Raw genomic sequence first — 27,825 nt, 5'->3', positions numbered from 1 at the left:
TGTCTCCTGTGTGTTTGTCTCCTGTGTGTCTGTCCCCTGTGTGTTTGTCTCCTGTGTGTTTGTCTCCTGTGTGTTTGTCTCCTGTGTGTTTGTCCCCTGTGTGTTTGTCCCCTGTGTGTCTGTCTCCTGTGTGTTTGTCTCCTGTGTGTCTGTCCCCTGTGTGTTTGTCTCTTGTGTGTCTGTCTCCTGTGTGTTTGTCACCTGTGTGTTTGTCCCCTGTGTGTTTGTCTCCTGTGTGTCTGTCCCCTGTGTATTTGTCTCCTGTTTGTCTGTCCCCTGTGTGTCTGTCTCCTGTGTGTTTCTCTCCTGTGTGTTTGTCTCCTGTGTGTCTGTCCCCTGTGTGTTTGTCTCCTGTCTGTCTGTCCCCTGTGTGTCTGTCCCCTGTGTGTGTGTCTCCTGTGTGCCTGTCGCCTGTGTGTCTGTCCCCTGTGTGTTTGTCCCCTGTGTGTCTGTCCCCTGTGTGTTTGTCCCATGTGTGTTTGTCCCCTGTGCGTTTGTCTCCTGTGTGTTTGTCCCCTGTGTGTCTGTCCCCTGTGTGTTTGTCCCCTGTGTGTTTGTCCCCTGTGCGTTTGTCTCCTGTGTGTTTGTCCCCTGTGTGTTTGTCCCCTGTGTGTTTGTCCCTTGTGTGTTTGTCTCCTATGTGTCTGTCCCCTGTGTGTTTGTCCCCTGTGGGTCTGTCCCCTGTGTGTTTGTCCCCTGTGTGTTTGTCCCGTGTGTGTCTGTCCCCTGTGTGTTTCTCCCTGTGTGTTTGTCTCCTGTGTGTCTATTCCCTGTGTGTCTGTCCCCTGTGTGTCTGTCCCCTGTGTGTTTGTCCCCTGTGTGTTTGTCTCCTGTGTGTCTGTCCCCTGTGTGTCAGTCCCCTGTGTGCTTGTCTCCTGTGTGTCTGTCCCCTGTGTGTTTGTCCCCTATGTGTTTGTCCCCTGTGTATTTGTCTCCTGTGTGTCTGTCCCCTGTGTGTCTGTCCCCTGTGTGTCTGTCCCCTGTGTGTTTGTCTCCTGTGTGTCTGTCCCCTGTGTGTTTGTCCCCTGTGTGTCTGTCCCCTGTGTGTCTGTCCCCTGTGTGTTTGTCTCCTGTGTGTCTGTCCACTGTGGGTCTGCCCCCTGTATGTTTGTCCCCTGTGTGTTTGTCCCCTGTGTGTTTGTCTCCTGTGTGTCTGTCCCCTGTGTGTCTGTCTCCTATGTGTTTGTCCCTTGTGTGTTTGTCTCCTCTGTGTCTGTCCCCTGTGTGTTTGTCCCCTGTGAGTTTGTCCCCTGTGTGTCTGTCCCCTGTGCGTCTGTCCCATGTGTGTTTGTCTCCTGTGTGCCTGTCCCCTGTGGGTCTGCCCCCTGTGTGTTTGTCCCCTGTGTGTTTGTCCCCTGTGTGTTTGTCCCCTGTGTGTCTGTCCCCTGTGTGTTTGTCCCTGTGTGTTTGTCTCCTGTGTGTTTGTCTCCTGTGTGTCTGTCCCCTGTGTGTCTGTCCCCTGTGTGTCTGTCCCTTGTGTGTTAGTCTCCTGTGTGTCTGTCCCCTGTGTGTCTGTCCCCTGTGTGTTTGTCCCCTGTGTGTTTGTCCCTTGTGTGTCTGTCCCCTGTGTGTCTGTCCCTTGTGTGTTTGTCCCCTGTGTGTTTGTCCCCTGTGGGTCTGCCCCCTGTGTGTTCCCCCTGTGTGTTTGTCCCCTGTGTGTTTGTCCCCTGTGGGTCTGCCCCCTGTGTGTCCCCCCTGTGTGTGTGTCCCCTGTGTGTCTGTCCCCTGTGTGTCTGTCCCCTGTGTGTTTGTCCCCTGTGTGTTTGTCCCCTGTGTGTCTGTCCCCTCTATGTCTGTCCCCTGTGTGTCTGTCCGCTGTGTGTCTGTCCCCTGTGTGTCTGTCCCCTGTGTGTTTGTCTCCTGTGTGTGTCCCCTGTGTGTCTGTCCCCTGTGGGTCTGTCCCCTGTGGGTTTGTCCCCTGTGTGTTTGTCCCCTGTGTGTCTGTCCCCTCTATTTCTGTCCCCTGTGTGTCTGTCCACTGTGTGTTTGTCTCCTGTGTGTCTGTCCTCTGTGTGTCTGTCCCCTGTGTGTCAGTCTCCTGTGTGTTTGTCCCTTGTGTGTCTGTCCCCTGTGTGTCTGTCCCTTGTGTGTTTGTCCCCTGTGTGTTTGTCCCCTGTGGGTCTGCCCCCTGTGTGTCCCCCCTGTGTGTGTGTCCCCTGTGTGTCTGTCCCCTGTGTGTCTGTCCCCTGTGTGTTTGTCCCCTGTGTGTTTGTCCCCTGTGTGTCTGTCCCCTCTATGTCTGTCCCCTGTGTGTCTGTCCACTGTGTGTCTGTCCCCTGTGTGTTTGTCCCCTGTGTGTTTGTCTCCTTTGTGCCTGTCCCCAGTGTGTCTGTCTCCTGTGTGTTTGTCTCCTGTGTGTCTGTCCCCTGTGTGTTTGTCTCCTGTGTGTTTGTCCCCTGTGTGTTTGTCCCCTGTGTGTCTGTCTCCTGTGTGTTTGTCTCCTGTGTGTCTTTGTCCCCTGTGTGTTTGTCCCCTGTGTGTCTGTCTCCTGTGTGTTTGTCTCCTGTGTGTCTGTCCCCTGTGTGTTTGTCCCCTGTGTGTTTGTCCCCTGTGTGTTTGTCTCCTGTGTGTCTGTCTCCTGTGTGTTTCTCTCCTGTGTGTTTGTCACCTGTGTGTTTGTCCGCTGTGTGTTTGTCTCCTGTGTGTCTGTCCCCTGTGTATTTGTCTCCTGTGTGTCTGTCCCCTGTGTGTCTGTCTCCTGTGTGTTTCTCTCCTGTGTGTTTGTCTCCTGTGTGTTTGTCCCCTGTGTGTTTGTCTCCTGTGTGTCTGTCTCCTGTGTGTCTGTCTCCTGTGTGTTTGTCCCCTGTGTGTTTGTCTCCTGTGTGTCTGTCCCCTGTGTGTTTGTCTCCTGTGTGTTTGTCTCCTGTGTGTTTGTCTCCTGTGTGTCTGACTCCTGTGTCTTTCTCTCCTGTGTGTTTCTCTCCTGTGTGTTTGTCTCCTGTGTGTCTTTTCCCTGTGTGTCTGTCCCCTGTGTGTCTGTCTCCTGTGTTTCTGTCCCCTGTGTGTCTGTCCCCTGTGTGCCTGTCCCCTGTGTGTTTGTCTCCTGTGTGTCTGTCCCCTGTGTGTTTGTCTCCTGTGTGTCTGTCTCCTGTGTGTCTGTCTCCTGTGTGTCTGTCCCCTGTGTGTCTGTCCCCTGTGTGTTTGTCCCTTTTGTGTTTGTCTCCTGTGTGTTTGTCCCCTGTGTGTCTGTCTCCTGTGTGTTTGTCTCCTGTGTGTCTGTCCCCTGTGTGTTTGTCTCCTGTGTGTCAGCCCCCTATGTGTCTGTCCCCTGTGTGTTTGTCCCCTGTGTGTTTGTCTCCTTTGTGTCTGTCTCCTGTGTGTTTGTCTCCTGTGTGTCTGTCCCCTGTGTGTTCGTCTCCTGTGTGTCTGTCCCCTGTGTGTTTGTCTCCTGTGTGTTTGTCTCCTTTGTGTCTGTCCCCAGTGTGTCTGTCTCCTGTGTGTTTGTCTCCTGTGTGTCTGTCCCCTGTGTGTTTGTCTCCTGTGTGTTTGTCCCCTGTGTGTTTGTCCCCTGTGTGTCTGTCTCCTGTGTGTTTGTCTCCTGTGTGTCTGTCCCCTGTGTGTTTGTCTCCTGTGTGTTTGTCCCCTGTGTGTTTGTCCCCTGTGTGTTTGTCTCCTGTGTGTCTGTCTCCTGTGTGTTTGTCCCCTGTGTGTTTGTCCCCTGTGTGTCTGTCTCCTGTGTGTTTGTCTCTTGTGTGTTTGTCCCCTGTGTGTCTTTCCCCTGTGTGTCTTTTCCCTGTGTGTCTGTCCCCTGTGTGTCTGTCTCCTGTGTTTCTGTCCCCTGTGTGCCTGTCCCCTGTGTGCCTGTCCCCTGTGTGTTTGTCCCCTGTGTGCCTGTCCCCTGTGTGTTTGTCCCCTGTGTGTTTGTCCCTTGTGTGTCTGTCCCCTGTGTGTCTGTCCCTTGTGTGTTTGTCCCCTGTGTGTTTGTCCCCTGTGGGTCTGCCCCCTGTGTGTTCCCCCTGTGTGTTTGTCTCCTGTGTGTGTCCCCTGTGTGTCTGTCCCCTGTGTGTCTGTCCGCTGTGTGTTTGTCCCCTGTGTGTTTGTCCCCTGTGTGTCTGTCCCCTCTGTGTCTGTCCCCTGTGTGTCTGTCCACTGTTTGTCTGTCCCCTGTGTGTCTGTCCCCTGTGTGTCTGTCCCTTGTGTGTTAGTCTCCTGTGTGTCTGTCCCCTGTGTGTTTGTCCCCTGTGTGTTTGTCCCCTGTGTGTTTGTCCCTTGTGTGTCTGTCCCCTGTGTGTCTGTCCCTTGTGTGTCTGTCCCTTGTGTGTTTGTCCCCTGTGTGTTTGTCCCCTGTGGGTCTGCCCCCTGTGTGTCCCCCCTGTGTGTCTGTCCCCTGTGTGTCTGTCTCCTGTGTTTCTGTCCCCTGTGTGTCTGTCCCCTGTGTGCCTGTCCCCTGTGTGTTTGTCTCCTGTGTGTCTGTCCCCTGTGTGTTTGTCTCCTGTGTGTCTGTCTCCTGTGTATCTGTCCCCTGTGTGTCTGTCCCCTGTGTGTTTGTCCCTTTTGTGTTTGTCTCCTGTGTGTTTGTCCCCTGTGTGTCTGTCTCCTGTGTGTTTGTCTCCTGTGTGTCTGTCCCCTGTGTGTTTGTCTCCTGTGTGTCAGCCCCCTGTGTGTCTGTCCCCTGTGTGTTTGTCCCCTGTGTGTTTGTCTCCTTTGTGTCTGTCTCCTGTGTGTTTGTCTCCTAAGTGTCTGTCCCCTGTGTGTTCGTCTCCTGTGTGTCTGTCCCCTGTGTGTTTGTCTCCTGTGTGTCTGTCCCCTGTTTGTTTGTCTCCTGTGTGTCTGTCCCCTGTATGTTTGTCTCCTGTGTGTCTGTCCCCTGTGTGTCTGTCCCCTGTGTGGTTGTCTCCTGTGTGTTTGTCCCCTGTGTGTTTGTCTCCTTTGTGTCTGTCCCCAGTGTGTCTGTCTCCTGTGTGTTTGTCCCCTGTGTGTTTGTCTCCTGTGTGACTGTCCCCTGTGTGTTTGTCTCCTGTGTGTTTGTCTCCTGTGTGTCTGTCCCCTGTGTGTTTGTCTCCTGTGTGTCTGTCTCCTGTGTGTTTGTCTCCTGTGTGTCTGTCTCCTGTGTGTCTGTCCCCTGTGTGTCTGTCCCCTGTGTGTTTGTCCCTTTTGTGTTTGTCTCCTGTGTGTTTGTCCCCTGTGTGTCTGTCTCCTGTGTGTTTGTCTCCTGTGTGTCTGTCCCCTGTGTGTTTGTCTCGTGTGTGTCTATCCCCGGTGTGTTTGTCTCCTGTGTGTCTGTCTCCTGTGTGTCTGTCCCCTGTGTGTCTGTCCCCTGTGTGTTTGTCCCTTTTGTGTTTGTCTCCTGTGTGTTTGTCCCCTGTGTGTCTGTCTCCTGTGTGTTTGTCTCCTGTGTGTCTGTCCCCTGTGTGTTTGTCTCCTGTGTGTCTGCCCCCTGTGTGTTTGTCTCCTGTGTGTTTGTCTCCTGTGTGTTTGTCCCCTGTGTATTTGTCTCCTTTGTGTCTGTCTCCTGTGTGTTTGTCTCCTGTGTGTCTGTCCCCTGTGTGTTCGTCTCCTGTGTGTCTGTCCCCTGTGCGTTTGTCTCCTGTGTGTCTGTCCCCTGTGTGTTTGTCTCCTGTGTGTCTGTCCCCTGTGTGTTTGTCTCCTGTGTGTCTGTCCCCTGTGTGTCTGTCCCCTGTGTGTTTGTCTCCTGTGTGTTTGTCCCCTGTGTGTTTGTCTCCTTTGTGTCTGTCCCCAGTGTGTCTGTCTCCTGTGTGTTTGTCTCCTGTGTGTCTGTCCCCTGTGTGTTTGTCTCCTGTGTGTTTGTCTCCTGTGTGTTTGTCCCCTGTGTGTTTGTCCCCTGTGTGTCTGTCTCCTGTGTGTTTGTCTCCTGTGTGTCTGTCCCGTGTGTTTGTCTCCTGTGTGTTTGTCCCCTGTGTGTTTGTCCCCTGTGTGTTTGTCTCTTGTGTGTCTGTCTCCTGTGTGTTTGTCACCTGTGTGTTTGTCCCCTGTGTGTTTGTCTCCTGTGTGTCTGTCCCCTGTGTATTTGTCTCCTGTTTGTCTGTCCCCTGTGTGTCTGTCTCCTGTGTGTTTCTCTCCTGTGTGTTTGTCTCCTGTGTGTCTGTCCCCTGTGTGTTTGTCTCCTGTGTGTCTGTCCCCTGTGTGTCTGTCCCCTGTGTGTGTGTCTCCTGTGTGCCTGTCGCCTGTGTGTCTGTCCCCTGTGTGTTTGTCCCCTGTGTGTCTGTCCCCTGTGTGTCTGTCCCCTGTGTGTTTGTCCCATGTGTGTTTGTCCCCTGTGCGTTTGTCTCCTGTGTGTTTGTCCCCAGTGTGTCTGTCCCCTGTGTGTTTGTCCCCTGTGTGTTTGTCCCCTGTGCGTTTGTCTCCTGTGTGTTTGTCCCCTGTGTGTTTGTTCCCTGTGTGTTTGTCCCTTGTGTGTTTGTCTCCTATGTGTCTGTCCCCTGTGTGTTTGTCCCCTGTGGGTCTGTCCCCTGTGTGTTTGTCCCCTGTGTGTTTGTCCCGTGTGTGTCTGTCCCCTGTGTGTTTCTCCCTGTGTGTTTGTCTCCTGTGTGTCTATCCCCTGTGTGTCTGTCCCCTGTGTGTTTGTCCCCTGTGTGTTTGTCCCCTGTGTGTTTGTCTCCTGTGTGTCTGTCCCCTGTGTGTCAGTCCCCTGTGTGCTTGTCTCCTGTGTGTCTGTCCCCTGTGTGTTTGTCCCCTATGTGTTTGTCCCCTGTGTATTTGTCTCCTGTGTGTCTGTCCCCTGTGTGTCTGTCCCCTGTGTGTCTGTCCCCTGTGTGTTTGTCTCCTGTGTGTCTGTCCCCTGTGTGTTTGTCCCCTGTGTGTCTGTCCCCTGTGTGCCTGTCGCCTGTGTGTCTGTCCCCTGTGTGTTTGTCCCCTGTGTGTCTGTCCCCTGTGTGTCTGTCCCCTGTGTGTTTGTCCCATGTGTGTTTGTCCCCTGTGCGTTTGTCTCCTGTGTGTTTGTCCCCTGTGTGTCTGTCCCCTGTGTGTTTGTCCCCTGTGTGTTTGTCCCCTGTGCGTTTGTCTCCTGTGTGTTTGTCCCCTGTGTGTTTGTCCCCTGTGTGTTTGTCCCTTGTGTGTTTGTCTCCTATGTGTCTGTCCCCTGTGTGTTTGTCCCCTGTGGGTCTGTCCCCTGTGTGTTTGTCCCCTGTGTGTTTGTCCCGTGTGTGTCTGTCCCCTGTGTGTTTCTCCCTGTGTGTTTGTCTCCTGTGTGTCTATCCCCTGTGTGTCTGTCCCCTGTGTGTTTGTCCCCTGTGTGTTTGTCCCCTGTGTGTTTGTCTCCTGTGTGTCTGTCCCCTGTGTGTCAGTCCCCTGTGTGCTTGTCTCCTGTGTGCCTGTCCCCTGTGTGTTTGTCCCCTATGTGTTTGTCCCCTGTGTATTTGTCTCCTGTGTGTCTGTCCCCTGTGTGTCTGTCCCCTGTGTGTCTGTCCCCTGTGTGTTTGTCTCCTGTGTGTCTGTCCCCTGTGTGTTTGTCCCCTGTGTGTCTGTCCCCTGTGTGTCTGTCCCCTGTGTGTTTGTCTCCTGTGTGTCTGTCCACTGTGGGTCTGCCCCCTGTATGTTTGTCCCCTGTGTGTTTGTCCCCTGTGTGTTTGTCTCCTGTGTGTCTGTCCCCTGTGTGTCTGTCTCCTATGTGTTTGTCCCTTGTGTGTTTGTCTCCTCTGTGTCTGTCCCCTGTGTGTTTGTCCCCTGTGAGTTTGTCCCCTGTGTGTCTGTCCCCTGTGCGTCTGTCCCCTGTGTGTTTGTCTCCTGTGTGCCTGTCCCCTGTGGGTCTGCCCCCTGTGTGTTTGTCCCCTGTGTGTTTGTCCCCTGTGTGTTTGTCCCCTGTGTGTCTGTCCCCTGTGTGTTTGTCCCTGTGTGTTTGTCTCCTGTGTGTTTGTCTCCTGTGTGTCTGTCCCCTGTGTGTCTGTCCCCTGTGTGTCTGTCCCTTGTGTGTTAGTGTCCTGTGTGTCTGTCCCCTGTGTGTTTGTCCCCTGTGTGTTTGTCCCCTGTGTGTTTGTCCCTTGTGTGTCTGTCCCCTGTGTGTCTGTCCCTTGTGTGTTTGTCCCCTGTGTGTTTGTCCCCTGTGGGTCTGCCCCCTGTGTGTTCCCCCTGTGTGTTTGTCTCCTGTGTGTGTCCCCTGTGTGTCTGTCCCCTGTGTGTTTGTCCCCTGTGTGTTTGTCCCCTGTGTGTCTGTCCCCTCTATGTCTGTCCCCTGTGTGTCTGTCCACTGTGTGTCTGTCCCCTGTGTGTCTGTCCCCTGTGTGTCTGTCCCTTGTGTGTTAGTCTCCTGTGTGTCTGTCCCCTGTGTGTTTGTCCCCTGTGTGTTTGTCCCCTGTGTGTTTGTCCCTTGTGTGTCTGTCCCCTGTGTGTCTGTCCCTTGTGTGTTTGTCCCCTGTGTGTTTGTCCCCTGTGGGTCTGCCCCCTGTGTGTCCCCCCTGTGTGTGTGTCCCCTGTGTGTCTGTCCCCTGTGTGTCTGTCCCCTGTGTGTTTGTCCCCTGTGTGTTTGTCCCCTGTGTGTCTGTCCCCTCTATGTCTGTCCCCTGTGTGTCTGTCCACTGTGTGTCTGTCCCCTGTGTGTCTGTCCCCTGTGTGTTTGTCTCCTGTGTGTGTCCCCTGTGTGTCTGTCCCCTGTGGGTCTGTCCCCTGTGTGTTTGTCCCCTGTGTGTTTGTCCCCTGTGTGTCTGTCCCCTCTATGTCTGTCCCCTGTGTGTCTGTCCACTGTGTGTTTGTCTCCTGTGTGTCTGTCCTCTGTGTGTCTGTTCCCTGTGTGTCAGTCTCCTGTGTGTCTGTCCCCTGTGTGTTTGTCCCCTGTGTGTTTGTCCCATGTGTGTCTGTCCCCTGTGTGTCTGTCTCCTGGGTCCTGGTCGCCTGTGTGTCTGTCCCCTGTGTGTCTGTCTCCTGGGTCCTGGTTGCCTGTGTGTTTGTCCCCTGGGTCCTGGTCCCCTGTGTACCTGTCCCCTGTGTGTCTGTCCCCTGGATCCTGGTCCCCTGTGTGTCTGTCCCCTGTATCATGGTCTCCTGGCTCATCTCGGGCGGAGGGCTGGTGTTCTGGCTGTTCGCCCCGTCGGTGCTTGGGTTCCTGGGGTGCACCGGCCCTGGCTGTGTGCCCCGGATGGGCCGTGCCCATCACCAGCTGGTCCTGTAAGACACAAGACAGCATGTATGGTTAGATAGGCGGACGGGGGTGAGGCGTGAGGTGGTGAGGGCTGTTGGTGTGTGGGGTGAGGGAGTGAGGGGGTGTGGTGAGGGGGGGTGAGGATTGGAGTGGGCACACATGCGTCGTGAGGACCCACAACCAGACAGGGTGTCTCACTTGGTGGTGTGCCTCCGACCTCCGCATCGGCGACCTCTCTCTCCTCCGGCCCGCCGACAATGTCTAGTGCCATCTGCTCGGCCATGGTGAGGGGACGCAGGTCTGGCGGCCCCCCTCTGGTCTTCTCCCGCCCCCGCTGGTTATGCATGGACTTGTCCTGTGCGGGCGGGGCGGTGGGGTGCAAAGACAAACAGCAACAGTGTTAGACGGTCCAACGCATGTAGCCCAGGGGTTGCGTCTCTGATGGCATTATTGCACAGGGCACCCGGCCATTGCGGCTGGCATGGGTGGGTGAAGCCATGTGGGTCAGGATGGGAGTCGAACCGTCCCCCTGGAGGTGGGGGGGGTGGTCGCACATGTGTAGGGGGTAGGGGGGTTGGTGCCAGGGGCACAGTGCTGGGTACTCACCCTGGCTGACCTGAGGAGGTTGTGCAGCTTTTTGCTGCACTGGTCTGCAGTCCAGGCCATCATCCCGACGGCGATAACGGCGCCTGCCTCCTCTGCCCAGGCACGGCGAACGATGGTGCCTGCTGTCCTCCGTCCTGGCCCAGGTTACACCAGCCTCCTCTCCTCCGCGGTGTCCAGGAAGCTCTCGAGTTCGCCGTCCCGAAATCGCGGCGCTGCTCTCCTGGTGGCCATCTTGACTGCGACACTGTGTGCGGGGGGAGAATTGTTAATTTCAGCCGCAGCGCCGTCAATGACGGAACCGGCGAATTGGCAGCCGGTCTGTCGGGCGTTGCATGATGCGCCCGTGCTAGCCTCTTGTGGGCCATTGAACAGCTCCACCTGGGGGCCCGATGATGCCGTTGTGAAATTCCAGTTTTGACGACGGCGTCAACACTCAGCCTCATTTTGGGAGAATGCAGCCCAAGATTTTTAAGGCTGTTATTCAGGTGTTGCAGTTAGAGGGCAGAAGGATAATTGGAGCATAGATGAAGCGGGAAAGAGGGAGATGGGAATGGGTTGGGGGACTGAGAGGAAGCAGGGAGTGAAGGAGGACTGGGGACATGCAGATAGAGAGAAGGATGGCAGAGAAAAGGATAGGGAAGAGTGAGAGAAGAGAGTTGATGACAAAAAAAGAGGAAAATTGGGATTAAAAGGAGAATTGCCCAGGAGGGAGAAGGGGAAAGGAAAAAAGAACAATTGAAAGGGAGGAAGTGAGAAGAGGCGAATAGAAAAGTGGTTAGAATGATGGTATCTACCTTCAAAATGCTGGTCAATAAGAAGCAAGTGGAGACCTGAGATTGTGCTTTTTGATCTAAGGGCTGAATACTCCACAATGTGCCATCATGTTGATAAGGGATTAAGGTCAAGATGCTCCTCAGTGCGGGGTAGAGGGTGTTGATTTTGATTATAATCTACAGAGCTGGTCCATGAGCATGGGACTGGTGTAGAAGGGTCTATATGCTGCCCAGCAAGGGGCCAGGGCAGAGAAACCCTTCCCAAAATGGGATGGGGCAGGTTACCTCTGTCATTTCTGCTGCTCAGTGAGCGGGAGGGTTTTCTTTACCACATGTGTCAGCTCTAATACTCATTTGGGGGGGGGGGGGGGGGCAAGTTTATCCATGACTTGTTTATTTTTGCTCAGGTTGTAAAGTTTCATGCTGTATGAGCTAGAGGGTGGTATTGATTAGGTTGTCTTGGATATCGCTGGATGATGAACGCTGCATTATGTCCCTTTGCGCTGGCCGACCACATTGCTGACCGATCTGCAACTATTACCATGTGCTTCATTCAGTAACCCTTACATTTTTCTGAATTCTTCCATTTCCCCCACTGATGGTAAATGGCATTGTCTAGGCTGCTGCCACTGCTCAGACTTCAAATCTGGTTAGGGGGCCAAGAATCCACACCAGCAGTCAGGAATTCATTTTGGGGATAAATGTTTTCAAAGCTTTTGAATTTGCAGTTCCAGCAATCTAACAAGAACAATCTTTTTTAAGTGTTACAGTATGAAATGAAAATTGAAGCAGGACAGGGCTACAATTAAGTGGCGAATGAAAATGATGGCATTGTTCCAGTACAGAGGGACTGTCACATGATGCTAGTTGCACCTCACTGTACTTCATAAATCGCAGGCTTTCCGCAGCAACCGCACTCTTGCCTCTGAGTCACAACATCATGGATCTGAGGCCCACTCCAGAGACTTAGACATATGATCTGTAGCTTCATTATTTAACACTTCATTAAATAACACTTTATTATTTAAGGTGCCATCTTTCACCTGAAATGTTAAACCGAGGGATTCTCCACTCCGACGGCGAAGTGGCCGCGCTGTCGTGAACGCCGTCGAGGTTCACGACGGCGCGGAACGGCCCCAGTCCCGACCGATTCAGGCCCTGACAATGGGCCAATATCGGGGCCGCGTCATCTACCCGCGCCAGGCCTTGTCGCCCGTGTAAAAGCGGCGCCGCATAGGTGACGCGGCCAGCGCCGCGTAACGGACGTCATCTGCGCATGCGCGGTTGCCGTCCTGTCCAAATCCGCCCCGCAAGAAGATGGGGGACGGATCTTGCGGGGCCGCGGAAGGAAGGAGGTCCTCCTTCAGAGAGGACGGCCCGGCGATCGGTGGGCACCGATCGCGGGCCACCCACATTGCAGGTGAAGCCCGGTGTAGGATCCCCTCTCGCCCCCCCCCACAGGCCGCCCCCCCAGCGTTCACGCACCGCACGACTGCAGCGACCAGGTGTGGACGGCGCCGGGGGGAACCCGCCGTTTTGGCCTGGCCGCTCGGCTCATCCGGGCCTCAGAATAGCGGGGGTGCCGGAGAATCGCCATTTTGGGTGTCTCCTGCGATTCTCCGGCTTGCGGTCCGCGAAACTCGACCGGGCCATTCCCGCCGCTTGGGAGAATCACGGGAGGGCGTCGGACCAGCGTCCACGGAAATTTTGGTGGCCCAGGCGATTCTCCCAACCGGCGTGGGAGTGGAGAATCGCGCCCCATATATCTGTCTACCTTGGTGATGATGAAAAGAGAGAAAAAGGTAGGATAAAAACGGGGCGCAGTCTGGGAGGGGAAAAGAGAAATTGAAGGGGAGTAAGTGAGGAGCGGCCAAAAAAAACTTGGACAGAGTGGCGGTACCTATCTTCAAAATGCTGGTCAGTAAGGAGCAAGCAGAGGCCTGAGATTATGCTTTTTGATCTCAGGTCTGAGCAGTAATGTTTGAAGCAGAGCAAGCAAGTTCTGGCATTCTAGTCAACATTTATTCCTCAACTATCAAATAAGTCAGACAATTTGGTATTTTATTTTACTGCTGTTTGTAGGACCTTGCTGCGTGATAAATTAGCTGTTGTGTTTCCAACATTGCAACAGGGGCTACATTTCAAAAGTATATCACTGACTATAAATGGTGTTGTATAAATGTAAATTCTTGCTTTCTATAATACAATCCCCACAGTGCCACCGACAGGAAAGGGGCAGCAATAATGATGTTACATCCATTCACTTTTTTATACATGTGATTAAAGCAGATTAATTGTGCATTTTAAGGGAAATTAGACTCATGTGAACACAAATTCATGTTGCAGCTAATTTTCTGAATCTTATCTTCCACATGACTGCCCCATTTATTATCAGCCACCACCATGATCTTGTCATCATGTACAGCATTCAGCCTTATTCCTTTGCTATCTCCCTTAGCCTAACGTTGATTTGTTATGTTGTAGGTGTAACATAAGCGGCTTCCTTGTGGTGCACTTGCCAAAGGAAGGTTCAGACGTGGAGATAACTTCAACACGTTTATGAAACTATTTACACTTCTATTACTCGGGTTCAACACTACTGCTAATCCTACTATAGCTACCCAGACTGACTAACCAGTTGCTTCAATCCACGTGGTGGGTGTAATATTGAATCAACCCTGTGTCTGTTCTCATTGACTGTCTCCACTGGAAAGAGGCAGATCATGTGTGTGGTGCCCTTTATATATAGGTTGGTGTAATGCCCCCCTGTGGTCGTGTCACCTCCTTGTGTATCGTGAATGTCTATTGGTCCTGTCGTATCTAATTGATCTATTGGTTGAGCGTGTGTGTGTGATGTTTCTGGTGCTCCCTCTAGTGTCTAGCTAGCTTACATGCATTTACATTGATGCACATCACCACATCACCCTTTTTTTATATGTTACATATTTTCTGCACACTTTGAGAAAATTGAACAAAGAACAGGTAGATAAGGTAAGGTATATACAAGTCATGGGAACAGTGATTAAACAATAAGTCAAAATAATTTGTGTGAGTCCAAAAATCATCAATCATCATGGTCAAATGTCTCTCTTGGTTATGAACGCCATCAACGTCCCTGTGCCACAGGAAGCAAGAAGTGGTCAAATCACTTCGCTGTCTGATTTGGAGTCCCTTTCTTTTTTCGATGTTTGTGATGGTGCTGTCGGATGGCATCTTGTAGCTGATAAGGTGTTGACGTTGAAGAGGTACCATCAACAGTATCATTCGAGGTCATGGATGTGCCATATGTTGAAGTTCGATAAGACTGTATATAATGGTTCTGGCCACATGCTGTGCTGGAAGGGTGATCCTGCTGAGAACCGTTGAAGCTTGTTGAATTGGAAACAGAATTGCTGCTGGCATAAATACCTGGTGATGGTGTGAAACTAGAACCTTGCATCTGATAGGAATATGCCGTCTGGCCAGGCTGGGGTGCAGCAAACCCTGGGCTGTAACTAAGGAATCCAGTCTGTAGTGCAGATTGCGCTTGCGGTAGTCCTCCTTCGGTCTTGATTCCATTAGTGAGCAATCCCGTAGTGCTGGCCTGTTTGAGAATATGCTGCATAGACTGCTGGCTGCTGCATGCCTGAAACTGGGTTTGTCCAGCATGAGCTGTCATTGGCTGCACTGCTGGTGTGGAAAAAAAGTGTGGCTATAGCTGTGGTGAATATTGGTGTATTCTTCTTGGACTGTAGCCGCTGCTTGTTATGACTGACCCAGTGTAATTGTTAAGTGATCCATCTCCTGTCGTTGTGGCATCTGCTGTCACCCTGAGCGTGCCATCACTGAGGTTGCGGCACTCCCTGTCTGGAGTAAAGTCCGGCTTACGTGAATCAGAGTCGGCGTTTGGATGCTCCCCATCTGGAGTCTGGTCTGTTTTAACTGAGTCAGTGTTGTTTTGTTGATGCTTCCCGCCCGGAGTCTTAGCGGGTTCACTGGAGTCAGCTGAGATTTCTTGAAGCTGCACGTCTGAAGTCGGAACATGCAGGAATGCATTGACTTGTGGAGAGGTTCGAGCGAATGAGGGTGGAAGTATCGTGGTGTCACCGGAGTCACCAGTGGTCTCACAATGATCTTCGAGTGCCTCTGTACACACTAGCTGAGGTCTGTCACTTTGCACGTCTTGCATGGGAAGTGAGATGCTGTCGTCACTCGTGTCACATACCGTGGGTAGATCCTCAGTAGCTGCTTGTTGTTCACTTGGGTTGGGTAAATTCTCAGAGTCTTCATCTGGTGGCGCAAACAATGTGGGTGGACTGTCATTGTCTTGCTGTTGACCTTCATTTGGGCTTGGACTGTCATCGTCGCTTTGTTCTTCACTGTAGCATGATTGACCGTCATGGTCGTCCTGCTGTGCACTGGAGCGTGGTAGACTTTCATAGTCTTCTTGCTGTTTACTTGAGCATGGCAGACTTGCATCGTCTGCCGCTAGTTGGTCAGAGGAGGTTTCTAGACCCTCATGGTCTTGTTCCTGCAAGGACTGCGCGTCGGAGTCTTGCGTTGCTTCTATCATGGAGGCTGTCCATGAGCTCACCGCGGAGACTTGTGACACTGGAGTAACGTCTTGTGTGTGCAAGGACTGCGCTCTGGAGTCTTGTGTTTCTTATATCGTGGAGTCTGTCCACGAGCTCGCTATGGAGGCTTGTGACACTGGAGTCACTTGTTCATGCAAGGACTGTGGTGTGGTGTCTTGCATGTCTTCTTTCGTAGAGTCGGGAACGCTGAGCGGTGCGTGGACCACGCTCTGTGTGGCAGCAGGCCGCTCTCTGTGGGCTTGTACCACTCTCTGTCTCTTGGTTTCAGGCTTCAGCATCATCCTGCACTCACGAGTCGGGATGTCGAAGATGCTGGGCTGAAGATCCTCAAATCCGAAGAACGAATCCACGTCTGCGTCGGATTCAGTACGGGGATCGCCAATGTACAACACGTCTAGTTGCGGTTCGGATTTGGTACTGAGGTAGCCTCCCAAGGTGAAAGGTTTGTCTGAGTCGTTGTCGTCTAGGACCATATCATGGGGGCAGACAGGGGGCAGCACGGTAGCATTGTGGATAGCACAATTGCTTCACAGCTCCAGGGTCCCAGGTTCGATTCCGGCTTGGGTCACTGTCTGTGCGGAGTCTGCACATCCTCCCCGTGTGTGCGTGGGTTTCCTCCGGGTGCTCCGGTTTCCTCCCACAGTCCAAAGACGTGCAGGTTAGGTGGATTGGCCATGTTAAATTGCCCTTAGTGTCCAAAATTGCCCTTAGTGTTAGGTGGGGTTACTGGGTTATGGGGATAGGGTGGAGGTGTTGGCCTTGGGTAGGGTGCTCTTTCCAAGAGCCGGTGCAGACTCGATGGGCCGAATGGCCTCCTTCTGCACTGTAAATTCTATGATCACTGTTTGTGTCTGAGCTGGCATTGGGCTCGCGAGGTCCAGAGAAAATGTAAAGGTCGGTATCGAAGTATTCAAGGTCGGAATCATCGGTTTGGGCGTAGGTAACTGGTTGTTGCAGGGTTCTTCGGAGGTTAATTTCATTCCCTGGTTCAATTTGAGGCATTGTGCTGCCATTCCAGGTGAAGGAAGGTTGTTTTACGGCTTTAAAAGATTTTTTCTTTGATTTGAGACGTTTCCCCTTTAAATGGGCGTGGTCCGGGGCCTCTGACGTCATGACGCATGTGACATAGCGCGAAGGAAGCGATTGCGCATGCGCAAATCGCTGTTCCTTTACATTGGGCCTTTTTCGTGATTGCCGCGCATGCGCAAACGGACTTTCCCGTTCTGCGCGCTTCTCGCGCAACTGCACAAGGGTAGTTGCCCTTTAGCAAGATGGCCGCCGATGAAAACTGTTCTCTGCTCCGGGATTTCGGCTTTGTGGTGAGTACTGGCGCTTCTCTTACCTTTTCTTGCTGGTTGGAGTGTGTTTTCCTCACAGTATTTGCCGAATTTGTCCAGGACTGCCTGGAAGTCGCTCCTGTTTTGCCCCTTCGAGAACTTGAATTTTTAAAAGATTTCTTCTGCTCTGGCACCGGCTATGGTGAGGAGAAGCTCCGTTTTTTCAGGATCGGCCACTTCTTCTAGTTCGGCTGCCAGCAGGAAGATTTCAAACTTTTGCTGGAATGCCCGCCAGTTTTCGCGGAGATCGCCGTGACACTGGAGCTGCTGCGGAACCCGGATCTCGAACATCTTGCCTGGGTATTGTTGCTGGTTGTCACTGTACGCTGAGGTATGGCTATATGGATTGAAACAGTTCACTGCTGGTACCATGATTTGTTATGTTGTAGGTGTAACATAAGCGGCTTCCTTGTGGTGCACTTGATAAAGGAAGGTTCAGACGTGGAGATAACTTCAACACGTTTATTAAACTAGTTACACTTCTATTACTCGGGTTCGACACTACTGCTAATCCTACTATAGCTACCCAGACTGACTAACCAGCTTATGCAATCCACGTGGTGGGTGTAATATTGAATCAACCCTGTGTCTGTTCTCATTGACTGTCTCCACTGGAAAGAGGCAGATCATGTGTGTGGTGTCCTTTATATATGGCTTGGTGTAATGTCTCACTGTGGTCGTGTCACCTCCTTGTGTATCGTGAATGTCTATTGGTCCTGTCCTATCTAACTTATCTATTGGTTGAGTGTGTGTGTGATGTTTCTGGTGCTCCCTCTAGTGTCTAGCTAGCGTACATGCATTTACATTGATGCACATCACCACAAACATTTCTCCCTCTCTCTCCCTAACTCCTCACCATCACCTTCCACCCCTAAAAAAACAATCTTTCCTCACACAAACCATATCGCGCTCTAATATTCCCAAACCTTGTCTTTCCACGTGGCTGATATTGACACTTCTGTTCATTACCTCAACAACTTCCTTGCTTTCTCCTTTGATGTCCTTGTTATCACCAGAAGCTGAACAACGTCCCATTTCCACTGTTTTCCTGCTGCAAAGCAACCTCATGAGTCTTCTGACCATCAACTGAAATGTACGGCAAGTAATTTGCTCAGGCATCTATTACCAACTTTTCCTCAATCACCTCAAAGTCAACCACAACCTACCTTCCATAACCGTTCCTAATATTACTCTAAGAACCTCCAGAAGCTGAGGCGCAAATGCAACTCTTGCTCTTCATAACAATTTGACCAGTCTGACCAACCTCTATCATGCCCCAGGGTGCCAAACATGAGTGTGGCACAGACATATTGGATCTGATTTTGTGTGGCAGATGGTGGTCCCGCCTGTCATGATATGCGGACACACACATAATGATATACAGACAAGCAGCTAATGGACACAGAGAACAGGACATGGCCAATAAGCAGGCAGGAGGACACTCGGGGTGGCATCTGACTATAAAAGACACGAGGCACTCACACTCCGTCTCTTTCCACTGATGAACATCTAGAGAGTCAGTCAAGGGTGTTTTTACAATCTCACACCCCCACCACGTGGCTAAGAGCTAGTCTGGTTTAGTCAGACAGAGTAACCACACTTAAGTTAGCAGAGAATCGAACTGCTAACTGTGCTATTAGTTCAATAAACCTGATTGAACTAACTTCAAGGTCTGGAGTATCTTTTTGATCTATGCTGCACCCAGTTGCAGCCAGTGTTATACCAGTGTACCTAACACGCCATCGCCGACTGGACAGGGACTGTTGGGGAACCTCCATCAGTTCCATGAGGGAGGCCCAACAGAAACAAATTCCCTTCAGGCATGTACATGGCCACCATCCGGCCTCCCTACAATTGAGGTCTCTGGCAGCTGAAATCCTGCCTATCAGAGTTTCCAATCTTGCTGCCATCCCCAGTGACAGCTGGCAACGATGCATTTACCAGAGGTCCAGGATTGACAAGGGACCCATAAGACCATAAGATATAGGAGCAGAATTAGGCCAATCGGCCCATCGAGTCTGCTCTGCCATTCAATCATGGCTGATATTTTTCTGTCCATTCTCCTGCCTTCTCCCCAGAACCCCTGATCCCCTTATTAATCAAGAACCTATCTATCTCTGTCTTAAAGACACTCAGTGATTTGGCCTCCACAGCCTTCTGTGGCAAAGAGTTCCACAGATTCAGACCCTCTGGCTGAAGAAATACCTCCTCATCTCTGTTTTAAAGGATCGTCCCTTTAGTCTGAGATTGTGTCCTCTGGTTCTAGTTTTTCCTACAAGCGAAAACATCCTCTCCACGTCCACTCTTTCCAGGCCTCGCAGTATCCTGTAAGTTTCAATAAGATCCCCCATCATCCTTCTAAACTCCGAGTACAGACCCAGAGTCCTCAACCGTTCCTCATACGACAAACTGTTAATTCCAGGGATCATTCTTGTGAATCTCCTCTGGACCCTTTACAAGGCCATCCTTCCTTAGGTACGGGGCCCAAAACTGCTCACAACATTCTAAATGGGATCTTACCAGAGCCTTATACATCCTCAGAAGTACATCCGTGGCCTTGTATTCTAGCCCTCTTGACATGCATGTTAACATTGCATTTGCCTCCTTTTAAAAAAAAATGTCTTTATTCTCCTTTTTCACATTTTCTTCAAAATTTACCCGCACCAACAAATAGTATACGGTAACGGATACAATGTCAAACCCCTTAACAACAACGATCCCATCCTCCCACCAACCCCCAAACAACAGTCTGCATGACAATATAAGCATCAAATTTCAAAAATTTCAAAAAAGGAATCTGGAATCGCCCATGGTCACCATTAACATATATAGACCTCAATCAGATCCCCCCTCAACCTCCGACTTTCCAATGAAAACAATTCTAATCTACGCAACCTTTCTTCATAGCTAGCACCCTCAAGGCCATCTAACCCCCGAAAGTATACAATGAATGACACCCATGATGCACCATCAATAATACATGACGAGTGATAAATGTAACTGAGGCTTTAATACACTAAACAACAAGCCTCATGCCTCTGGACCCAAACTGGGTCCGGAGGCGGAGACTTGCCGCTTTTATACAGAAGCCCGAAGGGAGGTGCCACAGCAGAGCCAGTCTGGACAAGCCCAGGCATGCATGATACAGCACAATGCATATAATACAATAACGTGGTTTACCACAACCCATGAATTGTAAACCCCCCACGCCTCCTCCCAGACTCCTCCCCTCCACATCCTCTCGAAAATACCTCACCCAGTATTGGTCCCTTCCCCCAACCTTTCATCCCGGCTAGGCTCATCGAAACCTGTTCTACCAGGCTCTGATGGCCGCAGCCCCTCCTCCCACCTCACTGGCGGGCTTAAACCAGCCAATGTGGAGGCCCCCGCCCGGGTCTCCTTCCCCCCTGCCCGGTCCCAGGAAAACAAAGAAATCCCCTTTGACACACAGCCCCAGCACAAACACACAAGGCCCAAAGCACCATCATTGCAAAGGACAGTCCCAACTCTTACCTTGTCCAAATAGACAGCGCTGACTCATTTAGTACATACAACAACATGCAGTGAAAAGATAAAGCTACATAAAATGAAATGAAAATGAAAATCGCTTATTGTCACAAGTAGGCTTCAATGAAGTTACTGTGAAAAGCCCCTAGTCGCCACATTCCGGCGCCTGTTCGGGAGGCTGTTACGGGACTGTAAAGCTACATACTCTCCTACAAACCCCCTACCCTCAGTACAAGACCAGTCCTCAGTCTCATCTCCCAATTCTGTCAGTCAGTCTGCCTTCCCAAACATCTCCGCCGTCTCAAAATAAAAGTCTTTGGATTTGTAGGTCACCCTCAACTTAACTGGATACACTATGCCGTACCGCACCCTGCTGTTATACAGTGCCGTCTTCACTCGGCCGAAGGCCACCTGCCTCTTCGCCAACTCCACAGTAACGTCCTGGTATATGCGTATACCAACTCCAGCCCACTGCCCCTCCCGCTTCTGCTTTGCCCAGCACAGGACCTTCTCCTTCACACGGTACCTACGGAAACAAACAGTCACTACTCTTGGCGGCTGACTCGCCTTTGGCATAGACCTCCGCGACCTAAGAGCCTGATCCAGTTCCTATCGAGAGGGATCTTCCCCCTCCCCCAATAGCTCTGCCAACATCGTGGCAAAATAATCTGTCGGCCTCGGGCCTTCCACCCTGTTGGGCAGACCCACGATCCTCAGATTCTGCTGCCTGGATCAGTTTTCCAGGTCTTCCATTTTGGCTCGCAGACCCTCTTTGGTCTCTATCACCCTCCGCAGCTCCTTCCCCATCGAGATGAGTTGATCACTCTGTTGTGTCATGTGAGAGTACCTTTAAGAAATGGGTGCGTATATAAATATCTGTAGTGAGAATACCTTTAAGAAATGGGTGTTTGCTACTGCAGTGATGTCAGAGAGTGGGTGGAATTGGGTGTCTGTCAGCTTTTTACTTTTGTTTTAGGCTGTTTGCTGCAGGGGGTGTTTTAGTTTTGTTTTCAGTGTTGGAGCTGAAGCCAGACAAAGCAGCTGTACTGTTGTTCTCTCTGCCATGAAAAGACTATCTCTTGATCATTTGGTGAATTCAGAATTATAAATGTTCTCAGTAGTGAATGTAAACCTAATGTGCTTCTGTTAAAAGGTGTTTCTTTTGTCTTCTGCATGTTGTTTGGGAAGTTATTAAGGATTACTTAGTGTTGTATTCTTTGGGGGTTGTATTTGAATTGATGGTTGCTAAGATGCTCACTGCATGGTTTAAAAAGGTTAACTTGAGTTCATAGAATAAACATAGTTTTGCTTTAAAAACTACTTTTCCATTTCTGCTGTACCACATCTGTAGAGTGGGCCATGCAATCTATTAAAAGTTGAGGGTCAGGTGAACTCCATGATACACTTTGGGGTTCTCTATACCCTAGCTCATAACAGTTGCGATAATGCCTCTTCCACTTCCTTCAATGTCTCAACCTGCTCCCGCACCTCAGCCGCTGCACTCGATACCGCTGCCCTCACCGGGACAATCCCTCCTCCACCAGCACTTTGAATACCGCCTCCATCTCCTTTCTCATCGCTTCCATGTGCTTTGTGAACTGTTTTTCCAGTTCCACGGCCATCGCTTCGGTCATTCTTTCTGCTGTGAGCAGTGCGACCTCACCCGGCGCCCCAGCCTCCACCTTCCGTCCAGTTTCTGAGCCGACCTTTCCACTCAACGGCAGAGCTTCATTAGCCCCCTTTATCACGGCCATTTTTCTTTGAGATTTGGACATCTCTCTTCTCTATGCCTTCCTACCTTTGTTTAATCAAAAGCTGCCCCTGGGACGGGGCATCAAAACTCTGAAAAATCAATTCTCGGCGGGAGCCCTCCAACATGCGGCTTCCTCCTACCTCCCGCCACCGGAAGTCCCGCATTTACCTTCTTAAATGCCGACTGAACCTGCACGTTAACCTTAAGTGAATGGTGAACAAGGACTCCCAAATCCCTTTGTGCTTCTGATTCCGTAAGCATTTCCTCATTTAGAAAATCGTCTGCGCCTCCATTCCTCCTTCCAAAGTGCATAACCTCACACTTTTCCATATTGTATTTCATTTGCCACTTCATTGCCTACTCTCCTAGCCTGCCCAAATCCTTTTGCAGCCCCCTTGCTTCCTCAATACTACCTGTCCCTCTACAGATCTTTGTATCATCTGCAAACTTAGCAACAGTGCCTTCAGTTCCTTCTCCCAGATCATTCCAGACCAAAGGTGAGTGATGGGAGGATGGGGATCGTGGGGTGGGGATCACGAGAGAGGGGGATCAGAGGTAAGGGAAGAGGGTGGCTTTCAGCAACCCCTCCCATTCCTGATGCCAGGTCCCTCCGTCAGGCACAGCTTGCCTGATAACAAGGGACTTACCTGACAGAGTTTGCTGGGCAGACGTCCAAGGATGTGGGAAACGCATGCGGCCCCCACTTAATCCCTGAGGCACCACTAAATTGCAGTGGCCTCAGGGATAATGTGCCTTATTGACGTCCCACTGCAGGTGGCTGGAAGTCCTGCATTAGCTGCTTCCTTTCTACAATTTACTCGGGGGAGGTTCTCATGCTGCCGGGAGACTGGCACATGACCTCTCCTGCAGGTAAGTGGGTCTAGCCGCCATGAGCCCTGCCACAACAGGTTCCATTAAATCCACAATTAAAGGCCTTCAATCCATTGTTTCCTATACTGCACCTCCAGCCTCCTCCTTGCTCATTCCTTCTTTGATCATCCACATCCCCCATACTGTACAGTCTCTGCCATGTTCTTCTCACCTCCTGACTTCCCAAGCTGCTAAGCTTGTCTCTTTCATGAAAGCTGTTAAACATTCTCACCCATACTACTCAAAATTTCCTTCTCAGTCCAGTGGCCTAATTTCTCAGTGGTCTCCTTTCCAAACTTCTTAAATACCTCGCCGCTGGACTGCTCCAATTTGTTCCTTGCGAACCTCGCTATTTCTACCCTAAAGAAACAATGAATTATTTTGTATACCGTGACCCTTGTTCTTACTTGCCGTAATGCCCACACCCCTATCACTTCTATCCTTACCAAGCTCCACTGGCTTTCTGTGTGTAGAAAATGATTTAAGATTCTCAATCTCACTTTTTCCAACTCTACGTTTGCCTGCAGCCTTCTATTCCTGCATTGGTTCCCAAGATCAAAACCATTGCTCCACCATTGGCAACTGCTACTTCAGCCCATGATCTGTTGAATACCCTTTCTCAGCATCTTCATTTAATGCCACTGAATGTTATGGGGAAGGGATTCGACTCTCTTGTTGGATAATCTTTGGCTGGCACTTGTGTGGCATGAACGGTATCCACACAGATCCCAAACCAGGAAGCACAATTACACTGCAGCAAATGTGACTCATCTTAGGCCCATACATATGCTTTGTTTTTTATGCATACCACTGAACCATCACACTTTTTTCATCTTATGCGAGGTGGTTAAATTGCAATTTAAAAGTTAAGGTACCAATTTGCAGATTTTTTAACCTATAGTTCACTCAGGGGCTGGTTTAGCACAGTGGGCTAAACAGCTGGCTTGTAATGCAGAACAATGGCAGCAGCGTGGATTCAATTCCCGTACCGGCCTCCCTGAACAGGTGCCAGAATGTGGCTTTTCACAGTAACTTCACTGAAGCCTACTTGTGACAATAAATGATTATTATTATTAAGGGAGCAGGGATAAAATGTAACCTTTTTACACAAGGTCTCCAGCCAGCAGCATCAGGGCAGTTTGTTAATTGTTTTGTACTTTAGTAAACATTTAAGGGGTGGAATAATAATTTGTAATCAAGTCTTTTTCTTATTTGCATGATACCTTTGCATCCCAGTTGTTTTTGACAGGCAACACTAGCTTTATGTTTAGAATTACAGAATTGTTACAGTGCAGAAGGATGCCATTTGGTATATCATGTCTGCACCAGTTCTCCAAGTGAACGCTATGACTTAGTGCCATTCCCATGCCTATTCCCCGTACCCTAGCATATTGTTTAGACAAGCTTGTCATTCCCTGACCGGGAATTGAACCCAGGCCATGGCGGTGAAAGCTCCGAATCCTAACCACTAGACCATCAAGGAAAATTGATGGCACGCTGGCTCCCTCTGAAGAGATGGAAATTAATTCCAATTGAATACATTGCATTATTTGTTAAATATGCTTTGCAAGTGAGAATAATGATAATTGCTGCAATATTCAGAAGTAAAATTTAAAGGGTCGTACCAATTATCAAAAGTACCAGTTTTAAAGTTTTCAATGGTCAAGTGCAAATGGTTACACTTCATCCATCACCAGGAAGGATAAATGCATTGATTCATGTCAAGCTCAAAAGCAATTTAGTTTTTCCAGCCTTACTGTACAATGTGAATCACCATGGAGTTGGGGAATTAAAAAGGGAGAAACTGACTTATAGTTTTTTATTGAGAAAATATGATCCCACCTTTTGTAACAGGTGTCTTGGGTGCGAGTAGAGAAGTGTAATTAACTGGATGAAACCATGGCAAAATCCCATTGGCCTCCTAGCCCCTATAAGAAAATCCATTCCACTCAGGCATTTTTTTTCATTAAAGTTGAGTTAGCTCATGTTTGAGCCGGAAACAATATTAAATGATCAACATATATTCTCAACTAAGTGCCTTCCATGGATGCCATCTGTCTGATTGGGTTATATTAATGTGGATATTAAAAAGTATCCACAATTTTCATTAACGACCTACAGTCACTGTTAAAAAAGCAGGACAGTGGACTTCCAGTGGTGGCATGTAAGGAGAAGTCGTGCACAAGATAGCTCCCTCGAGGGCACTTGTTTTTCGGCCCTTTTTGCCCAGTATTGGAGTAGTTTTGATTGGAAATCCTATCCACTTGAAGACACAAAGGGCTGGATTCTCCGCCGGCGGGATGCTCCATATTGCCGTCTGCCCGGGGGTTTCCCGACGGCGTGGGGCCGTCCCACAATGGGAAACCCCATTGACCAGCCGGCGTAATGGAGCATCCCGCCGGTGGGGTGTGAAGTGTTGGGTACTCTGACACACAGACGAACCAACACGGTTGCGTATGGTACAACGCAGTTTTATTTCATTGAACTATAAACATAGTAAACTCTGGTATTCAGCACATGGTGAACCTCTGAGTGGCTGGCAATGAGGTCTGTGCCCTGAGCTCTCTCCTGCTCGAGACTCCAGGAAGTGTCGTGTTCCCTGCTTTGTACTGTGTATGCTCTTGTCTGTGATTGGCTGTCGGTTGTGTGTGTTGATTGGTCGGTTGATCTGTCCATCATTATGTGTGTATGTATGTGCTGTGATGTTCACCTGAATATCATGACATCCCCCCTTTTTTACAGGATTATATGCCTACGTGGTTATAAATAGAGATGTGTACTGAGTGTAGCTAAATGTGTGTGTTTGCAATATTTACAGCATGTACATGGGGTTTAACTATATACAAGGGGCGATGTCGGGTGTGACATAACAACGAGGTTGTACCATGAACAAAGAACGGGGAAACGTTGGAACAATAAAGCAAATTCCTGTAACGATGAGAACATAAACATAATTAACAAAGTGGTTGCATGAGTTCAATGTATAAACAGTCTCATAAGTCCAGTCTAGTAGGTGGGCGACGAATTCGGCTTGACCGTCAGGGTGGCACACCATTCATCACCCGGATTGATCGTGTTAACTCATTTCCCATCAATGACCGCAACACGGAAGGCGTCTCGGTCATCTGTGTCACCGGTCTGGATGTCGTCTGGGCAAGATTCGTAATGGGGAGGCTGAATGGTCCGCACGTCCCTGCGAGGTTGTCGGAGTTGTGGAAGATTGACAGGTTGAGCTGCTCGACAGTAAGCAGAGTAGTGGCCCACCTTGCCACAGCATAGTCATTGTCGGGTTCTTGCGGGACATTGCCGCTTTAAATGTGTAGCTCCACAGTTGCCGCACGTCGTGACGTCATGACGTTCGTTGCGCCACTGCGCATGCGCAGTTTGGTCTTGCGTCGGGCGTGCCTGTGCATCACGTCCCTCAGTGTTGCCATAGGTTTTGGCGCGCACAAGCGCGGTAGGCCTCGAAAAGCGCGCAAAATAGCCGACGTCGTCCAGGCCGCGGGCCGGGAGGAACTCGATCGCCTGGACCCGTTCGGCCTCGTGGGGCACCTGGCTCACCGATCCGGCTGCGTAGGACTCCCGCTGCGCCGATTCGGTCGCCTGAAATTGTGCATAGCGGCTAGTCGTGTTTTCGTGCAGGACACAGGCTTCGATTGCGGAGGCTAAGGTGAGGCCTTTTATTTTTAAAAGCTGCTGGCGTAGGGTGCCCGAGGTGACCCCAAAAACGATCTGGTCCCGAATCATGGAGTCCGAGGTGGTGTCGTAACCGCAGGACTGCGCGAGGATGCGGAGATGGGTAAGGAATGACTGAAAGAGCTCATCCTTACCTTGCAGGCGCTGCTGGAAGACATATCTCTCGAAGCTCTCGTTGACGTGTTGGTCGAGCTTGAAAAGGACCGTCTCGTATTTGGATTTGTCCTCGCCTTCCGCGGACACCAGGGAGTTGTAGACATGGATGGTGTGCTGCACTGCGGTGGTGAGGAGGATGGCGGTCTTTCTGGTGTCCGAGGCGCTCCCTCTTTCGTTGGCTTCCAGAAAGAACTGGAAGTGCTGCTTGAATAGCTTCCAATTTACGCCGAAGTTCCCAGCGACTTGCAGCGGCTGCGATGTGTTGACGGTGTCCATGGCGCAGGATGGCAGATTTGTGGGTAGGTGTCAATTCACTCCTGGTATCATGAAGTGTTGGGTACTCGGACACACAGACGAACCAACACGGTTGCGTATGGTACAACGCAGTTTTATTTCATTGAACTATAAACATAGTAAACTCTGGTATTCAGCACATGGTGAAACTCTGAGTGGCTGGCAATGAGGTTTGTGCCCTGAGCTCTCCTGCTCGAGTGCCCAGGAAGTGTCGTGTTCCCTGCTTTGTACTGTGTATGCTCTTGTCCGTGATTGGCTGTCGTGTTGTGTGTGTTGATTGGTCCGTTGATCTGTCCATCATTATGTGTGTATGTATGTGCTGTGATGTTCACCTGAATATCATGACAGGGTGAAGCAGAAATGTGGAGCAGCAGGGCAGAGAATCCAGCCCCAAGTTCTTGCATCAGAAAAATGCCAAGAAAGGCTGGGGGTAAGAAACTGGTGGACAGAAATTCGTCGACCGACTCTGAGGCTTCGCGTGGCGACTCTGTGAACAAAATGGCGGTGGCTGCTCCAGTGACTGCGGCCGCTCCAATAATGGCAGACATGCTTGCCGGTGTGCTATCAATGGAGTTCAACAAGCAGTATGAAAAGCAGTGGCGAGCGATGTCTGAGGGCCGTCAAAGGTTGATCGAGGAGGCCCTGGGACCTAGCAGATCGAAATTGGAGAAGACCTCGGGGATGGTGAAAGAGCATGATGAGGTTTTAGAGGGAGTGGAGAAGAGTTTGACGAGACACAGTGAGCAAATTTCCTTGTTGGAGGCTGAGATTGCCATGGTAGCTGGTGAGAGTAAGTTGCTGAGGGCTAAAGTCGTGATCTTGAGAACCGTTCGAGGAGGCATTACCTCAGAGTGGTGGGGTTGCCAGAGAGTGTGGAAGGCTCAACTCCCACTGTGTATTTTTCACAAATGTTTGGGAGATGATGAGGGAGGGTGGACCCAAGTCCCCACCAGAGCTGGACAGAGCTCATAGGCAGATGCACCAACTGAGCGAACCGCCACAAGCAGTCATTGTTTGGTTTCACAGCTTTCAGGAGTTGGAGTGGGTCCTGAAGCGGGCCAAGGAACTCCGGGGCTGGAAATGGGAAGGTAACTACCTCAGGATCTACCAAGACGTTGGAGCTGAACTGGTGAGGAAGTGGACGGCATTCAACAAGGCCAAGGCTTACTTATACAAGAAGGGTGTTCAGTTTGGGGTGGTGTACCCGGCGGGTGGGGGGGAGCCGACC

At 50.7% G+C, this 27,825-nt stretch overlaps 1 protein-coding gene and 1 non-coding gene across 3 annotated transcripts in view; one reads left to right on the top strand and one right to left on the bottom strand.

The window, feature by feature from the left end:
- spag6 (sperm associated antigen 6) overlaps nucleotides 1–27,825 on the top strand; it is a 430,527-nt gene that overhangs the window by 365,819 nt on the left and 36,883 nt on the right. The window lies entirely within an intron of this gene.
- On the bottom strand, nucleotides 23,863–23,934 carry trnae-uuc (transfer RNA glutamic acid (anticodon UUC)). Its single transcript has one exon. It is a non-coding gene; the product is annotated as a tRNA-Glu (tRNA).

This window comes from Scyliorhinus torazame, chromosome 6 (assembly GCF_047496885.1).
Source record: "Scyliorhinus torazame isolate Kashiwa2021f chromosome 6, sScyTor2.1, whole genome shotgun sequence".
NCBI classification, from domain to species: domain Eukaryota; kingdom Metazoa; phylum Chordata; class Chondrichthyes; order Carcharhiniformes; family Scyliorhinidae; genus Scyliorhinus; species Scyliorhinus torazame.
The sequence above is the reverse complement of the archived record's forward strand: the minus strand, read 5'-3'. Positions and strand labels throughout refer to the sequence as shown.